At 43.8% G+C, this 11462-nt stretch overlaps 1 pseudogene; it reads right to left on the reverse strand.

Annotated features, from left to right (window-relative positions):
* Nucleotides 1-1770: 1770 nt before the first annotated feature.
* LOC133100805 (dickkopf-related protein 3-like) lies at nucleotides 1771-2800 on the reverse strand (annotated as a pseudogene).
* Nucleotides 2801-11462: the final 8662 nt, after the last annotated feature.

Below are 11462 nucleotides of genomic sequence, written 5' to 3' on the forward strand. Positions count from 1 at the left end.
TTTTCTCTTTGCTAATTGGCTTGCACAGTCTGGGGTATGGCCAGAGGAGGGAGAGGTGACCCAAGGTGGAGATGGTGCCTGTGTAAGGCAGGCAGCTTATGTAGAAGGTTAAGCTTGAGGCTGGAACTAAGACGCTCAGGTCTTATTCCTGATCATCTCAGGTAATTCATCTCTTTAGCTGTAAAATAAGGAAGACACTATCCTTATGGTGAGTCCAGGGACAGATCTACATTTTTGAAGGTCCAGAACTTATACAATCTGAGAGATCCTCTTTAAGAAAAAGAACATAAATATTATAAGTTCTAAGTTGGGTATAAGGCATTGGAATGGGCCATTACAATTAAAGGGCCCTGAAGCTTAAGCTTTATTTTTTATTTCTTTTTTATTTTTGTAGTTTAAGTGATTTATGCTTGATTTCTAAATGCAACACGTGTTTATACATAATTTAAAACTTGAAGAAAGCATGCTTATACAATTGTGTGTGACTTTAACATTTAATAACTCTGAATACATGATGGAAACAGTCCATGACACTTGAAAATATCACTTATGGAACAGCATACAATTCAGTGCTCTTAGCTTGGATATTACAACCATATTTCACAAAGTCTTGCTTGGCTTGATTTTCGCCATGCAGTCAAAAATGGTCTTCAGTTGCTGGTAATTGATTTTGCAAATTTCATTTATAATCCTGGCCCTAAGATTACCTAAGTACTGTTTCTGGCACGTTAACTTACATATTATGCTCCAGTCATGTGTACCTTCAAAGTTACTGATATAACTGACTGCCACAGGGGACAGTGTCAATACCTCTGTCTCCACTGGAATGATGGCCACCCACACTGGGGAGAACGCTGGGGAGAACGCTGTTTTTCTAATAGCAGAACTTTAATCTTACAGGGATGTGTGAACTAGTTTGACCTTAGTTCCAGATGTGCCTCAAAAAAAAGGAAAAATCTCATTCTTCATCCTCGTAGGGGGTACTTTTGGTGGCACCGAGGCTGGTGGGGAGAGCACTGGGCTTGGAATCACACCTGGGTGACATCCTGCTCTGGTCTTCACTAGCTGTGTGACTTGGCATGCCACTTGACATCTCTGAGCCTCCGAGATCCTGACAGACGGGGAGACCAACGCCCCCTTCACCAGGCTGTGGTGAGAGGACGTGACACTGCTGCCCTGGCACAGAGGTAGGAGCTGAGTAACACTGCTGAGAGGATGAATGCAGGCAACGTGGAGTGAGAACGTTTCACCTGCAGCAGCTGAGGGCAGCGCTTGCCTGTGCCCATGGGGAGAACGGCATGAAAGACTCACTTGTTGCATTTTCGCAGGTTTACGTTTGCAAAGCAGGGCATTCTTCTCCATATGTTTGAGAGTCAACATTTCCCCAAAACCCATCGTGGGGAAATTCTCCATTCTTTTCCATCCCCTCCCCTCCAACTATTCTCGAAGCAATGTCATACAAAACGAAACGTGCCGTCTGCCAACCAGCAGAGGCGAAGCAGCCAATACTTTGGACCAGTTTAGCAGCCCTATTCCACCTTCAGCCTCCCACACCCTGGTCTTCCCCGGACACCAGAATTGTGATGCATGGGGGAGGGGGGTGGGCGCTGGGCAAGGGTGCAGCCCCTCATGTTGTTTCAAGCCAGAGGGGAAAATGTACTGGGAAGAGGCCATGGAAAAAAAAGCCTGGTGAGCCCACAGCTAGGGACACAGCTGGGGAAATAAATTAACTACTTCTGTTGCATGTCTACCCACAGAACAGGCCTGGGTCTAAATCTCCTCTCCCTCCAGCAGCTCCGAGGCGGCCCCGAGCTCCCTGAGAGCCATTTCCACCGACAGGCTCCTCTCCAGGTTCTCCAGCTCCCGGCGCACCTCCTCGATGAAGCCGCACGTCTCTGGGCACCAGGTTCGCTCCACCCTCATCGCGGCCCCCGACGAAGGTGGGCTTGCACACGTACACCAGGCTGTGGCTATGAGGCTGGCAGAGGAGGCCACTGGCACATGCGCATCGGTCCAAAGCTCCATCAGGCTCCAGCTCCCAGGTGATGAGATCCAGAAGCCGGCTGGCGGGGTCGTGGCAGAGCTCACCCTCCACGGGCAGGGGTGTGCACACAGGAAACAACAGACCTCTCTGGAAGGCACAGCACAGCTCCGGCTGGCAGTCCCTCTGGTTGTCACAGATGGTCCCCTTGCCGCCTTTGGTGGCCGTTTTGGTGCAGTGACCCCAGACGCACAGCTGGTCTCCACCACACTCGCTGTCCCGGGTGCAGAGTGTCTGCTGGTCCCGGCACGGCTGGCAGGAGTACTGGAAGCTGGAAATCTGGCACTAGCTGCCAGGCCCACAGTCCTCATCAATGACGCACTCGTGGCTCCTTTTGCCTTCCTCATCGCCCATTGACGTAATGACCGTCTCTGAAAAGACCATCTGTCCAGTCTGGTTGTCGGTGATCTTGTGAATTTCTCGGTGGCCGTGGATGGTGTTATTTCCAGCCTTGGTTTCCGTGTTGGTCTCACTGTGATAGCTGGGAGGTAAGCGTGCCAGGCTCACTTCTGACGTCCTTTTAGCAGCAGCCTCTTCTGCCTCCATCTCCTCCCCCGCGCTGCGCAGTTCGTGCTGCGTGCCCTCCATCAGTTCCTCAACCTCGCGGAGCAGCTCGTTGAGGGTGGCCTCCTCCTGCGGGTAGCTGAGAGCCGGGCCGGGCTCGAACGAAGCCGGGGTCACTGTCGGAGCTGGCGCGGGGGCCGTGGGGACCGCCGCCGCCAGCAGCAGGCACAGCACGGTGCCCCCCAGCCATGGCATCTCGGCTCAGCGCCCGCTGCCGCCGCCCCGACTGGACTGAGCTGTGCTCCGGGGCTGGACCTGCCAGGCCTCGCCAGGGGCTGCCTCGGGGCTGCGGAGCGGGAGCGGCGCGGGCCGCGGGTGCGGGGAGCTCGGCGGGCTTAAGCTTTATTAACTTCATGGTAAATCCACCTCTGGCTGTGCTGATGAAACTGAGGGAGGGAATGAGGACTCTCAGAAGTTGCCCCATCATCCATCAAAGACCTGCCACTTGTGCTGGTGGGGCTGCCTTTCCGAGGGAGGCAGTAAGGTCTTTCTAGAACTGGAAAGGGCAGAGCAGGAGAATGCTGTTTGCTGACAACTGAAGGTTGTTCACAGGAATTTTGAGGTGGTGTCCCATCATGAGTCTCCACTGATAAGGCGACCTCTGTTTTATAAACATGATTACTCACAGGTACAATTTTCCTAAGTGGGGACGATTACGTGTTTGAACTCCTATGTTTCAGGCCTTCAAAGGCTAGATCATTCAATTCTTACAGCTGCCCAAGGAGTATTTCCAACCTCATTTTGTAGGCGTTGACCTGATCAGCATCGCAGAATCAGTGAGGGAACGTGGAGTTAAGCTTAGATGTGCCCAGCCTGGGGGAGTTTCTGTAGGTGGTTTGAGCTCTCTGTGTGATCTCACTGGCAAGCTCTTCAGCCAGCCAAAGCGACATCCCACCTCTTGGGAAGATGACCCAGACACACTTCCACCAGGAGGGTTGTGCCCTCCCTTTTGGTGTGACAGCTGGTCACTGGAATAAAAACATTTCCAGCTTTGGGCTTAGCTGAGTCCTGACCTGGAAAGAGGACAACTTCAGAAGAAATAACTTTGCCTTCCTGGGAGTAGTAAATAACCATGAAGTGGTTACCATCACTTTCTTGCTGGTATATATTCTAGAGTATACCCTCATTTGGATGCTGTTTATTTTGAAAATCCATTTTGTGGATTTTCAAACAGGCCAGATTCTCTGAGGAATTATTATTAGTCCTGGGCCTCACCAGACATGGGAATTGCGTGGGGAGGAGAAGGATTTCTAAAAAGAGAGACAAAAGATTCTATCTCAGGTCAGGGCTCTTTTGCAGAGAAATTCTCCTCTACAGACACTGTGGCTTTTTCTTCTCTGCTGTGCCTCAACCCCTTCTACTATCAAACATACACACACACACACACACACACACACACACATGCATTCCTCATAGGTGGTAATAAAAAAATTCACTAGGATCCAGTAGCATTTGGATGCTTAAGTCTCTCAAAAGCCTCCTCAAATCCCTGGGCAAGAAGGCAGTTCTCTTTCTCCCAGATTCATCTCAACCAATTTCGTATTTAGAAATGTGACCTGCTGAGACCAGCATGGATCTGTTATGCTCTGGATCCACAGTGACTGAATACGTATTTCTTTTTTGAAACCACTAAGAACCATGTGGTTACTTCCCCCAAAGGTGGGGCATTTCTAAAGACGATTAAGTGGAGGCTTTTGATTTGAAGGCTTATGTAAAGGGAACAGCTCTGGGCTCTCTCAAAGCTTTCCAGCCTGGTAATCAAACCAGACTCACTGCCATTCTGGTGACTGCTCCTAGAAGCTTAGAAACGCTAACTGTGCTGGTGAAGGCTTAGAATACACTGAAATAGGCCTGTCAAGTGTCAGTTTATACAGGAGGCGATGGAGTATGTGCTGACATCATGTAATCAAAAGGAAAAAAATTACACCGTGTGTCTTGCCTGGGAAAAATAGACTGCAGCTTAGCAAGTTGTATTTCATGCTCCCTGAACAGAGCTGCAATATCTTCCTGTATTTATTCATTGAGCACCTATTTAACTACATGGTGGTAGTTTACAAATAAAGTGTGGGGCTGTTTTGTGTGCTTTTAAAGACATCAGCTCTGGTGGATCAGGTCAAATCCAACCCACTTCAGCAGGTACTAACTTGTTTAAGAAAACCAGCTGTCAACAGGAAAGGGTTGTCAACAGGCTGAGAGGGTTCACCAAGTTAATCATTCCTTTGGTAGGCCCTGGGAAATTCGCTGCTTGATTTTTCAGTGACATGTTGGGCAAATGCAGAAAGGCAGCACCTTCCATCAATTGGGAATCAATTATGAAGCTGATTGAGGTGTTTGTTTTTTAAATTACCCAAGTAGATGGAGATTCAGGGAATGGCAGATACCTTAAGGTCTTAGCTAAAGGAGCACGCGGTGTACGGATAAGGGGAAAAGGAGTTCAGAGCAGGCAAGAAGGGCTGGGAAACGTGGCTTCTCTCCTTCTAGACTGCAGACTGAACAGCGTCCCCTCCTGACCTGCCTCCCTGGAGACATTCATCTTCTGGTGGCTGTCATTGAGTTTTCTCCCGGGGGTTACCCGGTAGGGTCACAAGCAAAGCTACTACAGAAATCTACTCCTTGCCCTTGCCCTCCCCTGGAACTTCCAGCCTCTCCTGGAAAAACCTTTCATGAATTACTATTAATTTCAGACTTGCAATGCAAATGCCAAATGCATACCCCATAAGATGGTTCTGATGTTGTTTCTAAACATTTTTCACCCACATTGGTATTCACAAGGAATTTGTTCTGTAAACCCCCAATATTATCAGCTTGGTGTCCAATTGCCTAAGAGTCAACATTTTCCTGGAAGGAATTTTGAAAGAATACCCCCTTGGTCAGCCCCAAGGGTTATTTTCGTTCTACTGATATATTTTTAAACAGTTTAGTTGTGAAATATAACATACCCACTAAAAAATGGGTAAGGCATTGCCATAGATATTTTCTTAGTTAATTCAGGAAGATTTCTGGCAGGAAGATGAAATAGAATCATAATCAATGTACCAACCAAGGGCTGTTTTGCATTTTGTTTTAGTTAGTGGAGGCAGAAATTGGTGGAAAGGGACCAGGGGAAGATATCATTTTGACTCTGCTGATCTGCTCTGTCAGTGAAAATCAGGATCTTCTCAAGCATGATATGTCTCAAATTTGCGGGGTGTTGCTTAGTAAGTAAATCAGGATGACAGGTTTTTTTTTATCTAAGAAGAGAACTAGACCAAAGTGATAACCAAACACAGCACCCAGACAAGACACCTCTCACTGCACAGTTTTCAGGCAAAATGCTGGCTTGAATGGGAGGTTTATTAGATCAAAGAGAAGTTACAGGGAATGAGAAACAAGGTGCATATGTTATAGTTCAAAAGGTTTGCATAAAAAAACTTAAATAAGAATGCTTAGTGGGATGCAGTCATAATGTGGCTTTTAAAGGCATATACTTCGGGGTCAGAGTGCTTGATTTAAAGTCGCAGTCCTACCACTTTTCTAGCTGCAGGACACTGGGTGATGTGTCTATTATCCAAGCCTTAGTTTCCTTAGTTATCTAATGAGGGTGGTAATACACATATCACATAAGGAATGATACATGTAGGGACCCCATGTAAAATCTTAGCACAGTGGCTGGCACTTAGTGAGAACTCAGTAAATGTAAGTTGCTGCTATTAGTACTAGTACTACTAGTACTAGTACTGCTGCTACTGTGGGGCTTCTCAGAGCCCCCAATATGCTAATGAATGCCCTGAATTTGCAGACGAAGCCTGTAGAGCTCAGCCCGTCCAAGACTTAGTTAAACCACTAACCCTTTTTCCATAGAACATCTGGCTGGATTCATGTTTTCTGGAATACAGTTTAGGAAATATAGTGACAGACATATCTCCATGGGATCCTGACTCATAGTCTTTAACATTTGATGGAGAAATTCCTCTCACTTCTCTCTACCTACTCAAATTCTCTGCATTTTGTTCAGCTCAACTCCTGCCCTCTCTCCAAGAGCCAGCTTTCACCTCCTTGGCCAGCACTCAGCTCCTTTCTCTCAATTCAGTTGGCCCATGTCACTTGCATTGTATTGTCACTTGGACTATTTGTCTTGGTATTGCCATTGCTTTGATGGATTTCTTGTCACACTCAGCTTGTCTTCTTTGATTTTTTTTTTTACGTAGTAAGTCTTCAGCTTAGCAACCCTTCACTAACTAGTCTTAGATCTGCTGTGTTCGCTCAAGACCTGATTGAGTGCAGTTGAAACCTTGCATTGGAAGTTGATTTCCCCTGCAGTTAAGTCTGAAACCTCACTCAACTTCTTCTAGAGCTAGTGTTCTTAGTCTTTAGTCCAGTTGTGGTAAGTTATCTCATCCTTCTGATGTCTTTCCTAACCCACAGGACAGTGTCTGTTACCAAACTCAGGTTTGGCTGCTCACTGCTCAAAAGCCAATAATTGAGAAGCAAATGTTGTAAGAAAGGAAAGTTGCATTAGTCAGAAAGCCAGCAATCTGGGGAGAAGGTGGACTCATGTCCCAAGAACAACTCCAAAGATTCTGCTCAACCATGACGATTTTTAAAGGGAAAAAGGGGAAATAATCTCAGTTAAATATGAAGGAGGTCATATTTGTCATTTTTCCATTGTGTGCAGACTTGCAGACTTCTCCTGATCTTCCTTTGGATGCTCTCCTGCCCGTGTGGTCCACCTGCAAATTTACCAAGGGGAAGCTAGGGGTAGATAGTCATTCTTTAACTACTTAATTCTTCATTATTACTCCTTCTAATCCAGGAAAGGAATCAACAGGTTAGGCAAGGCACTATGTACATTCAGTAAAGCAAAAATCAGGAGTTAGGTTAAACGCTACCTAGTGATATCATTTTTATGATTAAGGTCTGAGAAAAACAGAGATGAACAAACAGAAAAGGGACAAAAGTGCTGCTTACATATCTACTGTACAAAAACCTAGATTGCTGAGAAGACCATATTTCCCTTTTTATTACGAATCTTTTCTCTGAAGTCAATATTTCATTCTGTTTCTTGGTAATATATATTTTCTCTCTCTTTAACTAATTCTATTCTTTATATTTCCTAGTGAGGCTTTGGTTTAACCATATTTAATGGACCATTATTCGACTTACTGTGCCTAAAAATTGTGCTGATGGAGGAGAGCTGATTACAAGAATAGATGTAATTCAAGTTCATTAGAGAGATTCAGAACACAGGCTCTTGAACTAAGATAATGTGGCGTTAGCTCCATCATTTACTAGCTGTGTGACCTTGGGCAAGTTAATTAAACTCTCTCTACTATAGTTTTCCCATGTGTAAAATGGGCCACCTCATGGGGTAGCTGTCAGCATTAAACAAGACAATGAAAGTCTATCTTTTAGCACAGCACTGTGCGCCCAGTAAGGTTCATAGTCATGGCCCAGATTTAAGACACATTCTCTGCTTTCTTGAATCTCGCCATCTGAAGCAGAAGCAGAGGGGCTTTAGAAGGAGGAAGGATGTGAGCAGGAATTGTAGACGTATAAGGGAGAATTGAAAAGACTGGTTCTACTGGGCACAGGGTGAGAGATGAGGTTGGCATCATAGATTGGAGACACATAGTAGAGGGTTTTGAATCCCAAATTATGGAATTTTATAGACAATGGATTAAACATTTTTAAACAAAATAGTAATACATTCAGCCCTGTGTTTCAGGAAGCTAACTTTGGGAATACTAAGGAGGAGGAATTGGAGCGGAGAGATCAATTAAGAGATTAAGATCCACCATTCAGATTTTTTTTTCTATTTCCCCTGGTTCAGTTTCTTTTTACATAATGGGAATAAGTTTTTCATGCAACTTCCATTGATAATCCTTGATGAGACTCTCCTTGGACTTTTTAATCTTTCTCTATCTGACTAGGTCTATTTGGTTCACCTGACTCCCAGGAATGTATCCAGAAACAAAACAGATCATACATTTTCCATTTTATTTATAACCCTCAACTCCCATAGCTGCTGCCCACTACCATAATATTGCTTCAGAGGATCACTGACCATCCTTTCTTCCACTTCGTGCTATGTGTTCTCGGTTGAGTGCTCAATTCCAAGGGTAAGTGCTTTATTTATACTCAAAACAGAAAATACATAACAAGAAAGTTATCGATAACTATCAGTGCCTTGATTACAATAGATGCTTAACCCCGGGGAAGCAGGGCTGGCATTCTGTTCTGAAACCCTCTGAAACAAAAAACCTATTTACAGCAGATGCAGTTGCCCGGTGCAAACTTTCAATCCAGTTAGATGCACAGGAGTATCTACTGATGACCTTTCAGCTGCTTGTCAGCACCTTCCTATTAAACTCTCAGTCTGCTTGAAATAGAGCACCAATACCTCTGGCCACATCACTTTTTGAAAAACAAACTAAGCCATCAGATAAGACCATGGGGACTTGGGATTTATCTAATGCTACACACTCTTTTTAAAATTGATTCACTTTTCTGCCAACCCAAAATGTCCATGAAATAGCCTAGCTGCTCTGCTACAAGAACAATTATTATACCGCCTGAGGTGATTGTATGATCTCAAGGCCTTGCAAACATCCATTTATACTGAGATGGATTGGAGATAAAGCAGACATGAGTTGGCACTTCGGGCAGACAATGATGGTCAGACATGCCACATTGTGACAGCGGGAGCACAGCCCCATGGCCTGACGGGAGAACACACTTCCGTATTTCCCGCAGATCAGTATGCATGCAAATGTGCTCAGTTTTGTCCAAAGACAAATACCGTAAGGGTCCAAAAGCCCTTCAAATCGGAATTGTCTGAATTTTCAAACCGACAGACTTGAAGTCTGTAAGCAAACATGGAAGTCCCCGTGGAAACTTCAATTCACCTGTGCTGTATCTTTCCCTATAATCTAATGCCAAGTTGCAATTAACTGTAATTCAAGATATACATAATTGCAACTCATCCAGAAGAGATTATTTTTTGAGCGCTTCAAAATGAGAAAATATGCATATTCCTTTACAGGTTTCATTGAAAGAAAGTTGATTTAAATAAATCCACAGGCATATATACTGTAGGGATTGATTTACCCCAAACAAAATGTACTATTGACATCTGTAGAAATGTATAGAGTAATTTATTTCTCAGATTAATATTATCTCATTAGTGATGTCATTAACTAAAAGTAGAAATATCATTTCAGTTGCCATTTTGTAATTTCTATATAAAATTCTGGTTCATGTTTGGACTTATAAGACAAAACGAGTTTTTAAGTCTGAACTAGATGTATTTGTATTGTCTAGTTACAAATTAGTTCCCAATGATTCATGAGGTCATCGCAGGAAAATGTGAGAGATCCCTTTGGGGCATCATAATACACTTCCTAACAGGGAAATAAGTATTAACATCTGAAGTCATAAGAGCAGGAACATCTATATTTCAAGGAAAAACTGACACTGGAAATTTCAATCCTATCATAAAAACGAGTTGCAAAAAAATTACACTCCAGAGTCACTGACGGGTATCTACATGAGATAACGGAATTAACCACTCAAAATATTAAAGACAAGGGTGGATCCTATTCAGTCAAAATGTTTATTCTCTTTATTAGTCAAACTGAACACTTCTGTGGATTAAAAATAGTGTAAAAGTTTGAACTGAATTCCAATTCAGTCAGAATAATCAATCTTTAGGCTTATATTTTATATGTAGGAGTTTGGGTACAAAAGGTAAGGACAAAATTACATCAAGTCTTTGACTTTGATTTCAGTGAGTCATGCAAATCCCCCTTTGTCACAAAACGGAAAATCATAAGTTCATCACAGATCAATGATTTCAGAGCAGTAAATACTCATCCTGCCCAAACCGCTCAGTTCCCAGATTATTTGGAGTCTTGACATTGCCTCTGAGGGTTTACTTGGGTCTTGAGAGAGGGGACAGGCCTCCCACTACAGTGAAAAATAAACCAAGTCATTTGGTTCAGATTCAGGTCTTAAAACTTCAAAGGCCTTCTGTGGTGCTTAGGGAATTCCCAGTTCATTCTAGATTTGAGCCTTCCAAATGTCCAAGGGACTTCTGGTGGATGAGAGCCATGGGAACCTACAGCCAAATGCTACTGGGAAGTACCCTAGAAAAGGCCCAAATTTGGTTTTCGTCAATCTGAATCTCAGTGACCTGCCTTCTACTTTCAGCATTGAAAGCTGACAAAATTAGAATGTTATTACTAGCAATCAGAGCAGCTTTTTTTTTTTTTTTTTTTTAATTGCACTTTGGACTTCAGCTTCTGCCAAGGATTAGATGCTGAATTGGAATTAACCTCTCCCTTGCCCATAATCCGAGCGCACTTTGTTTCTACAGTTTATGAACTACTCATTACAGTCTGCATTCATTCGCTTAGAAACACAGATCTGCCCATATAATTCTTCTTCAAACCTTCAGTATTTCTTGGCTTGGTATTTAATACATTTCCTTCAATATGTCTTGGCTTGGTATTTAATACACTTCTTAATCAGGCCTAGTCCTGTACCTTTACCATCTCTTTTCAGTTTTCTCAACACAAACTTGATTTCTCAGCCATATCAGGTTATTTGCTGTTTCCAAACTTGACATCATTTGATGCCTTTGCTTGTGCTGTTCCCTCTGCCATTGTCCATCTTATCACTGATATTCATCTTTCAAAGTTTATCACAAATGTTAGCTACTCCCATACACACTTTCTCAACTCCCGGAGACAAAATTAATGAACCCCCTAGCATTGTTACCATATAATAACTAGTGAGATAGGAGAGCTTATTGTTTCCTGTGCTGAAGCTTGTATTCTTTGAGGTCTGATGACCTATCCCTGGGTAGGTGGTGTTTCAG

This window comes from Eubalaena glacialis, chromosome 1 (genome assembly GCF_028564815.1).
Source record: "Eubalaena glacialis isolate mEubGla1 chromosome 1, mEubGla1.1.hap2.+ XY, whole genome shotgun sequence".
In the NCBI taxonomy this organism is placed as follows: Eukaryota; Metazoa; Chordata; class Mammalia; order Artiodactyla; family Balaenidae; genus Eubalaena; species Eubalaena glacialis.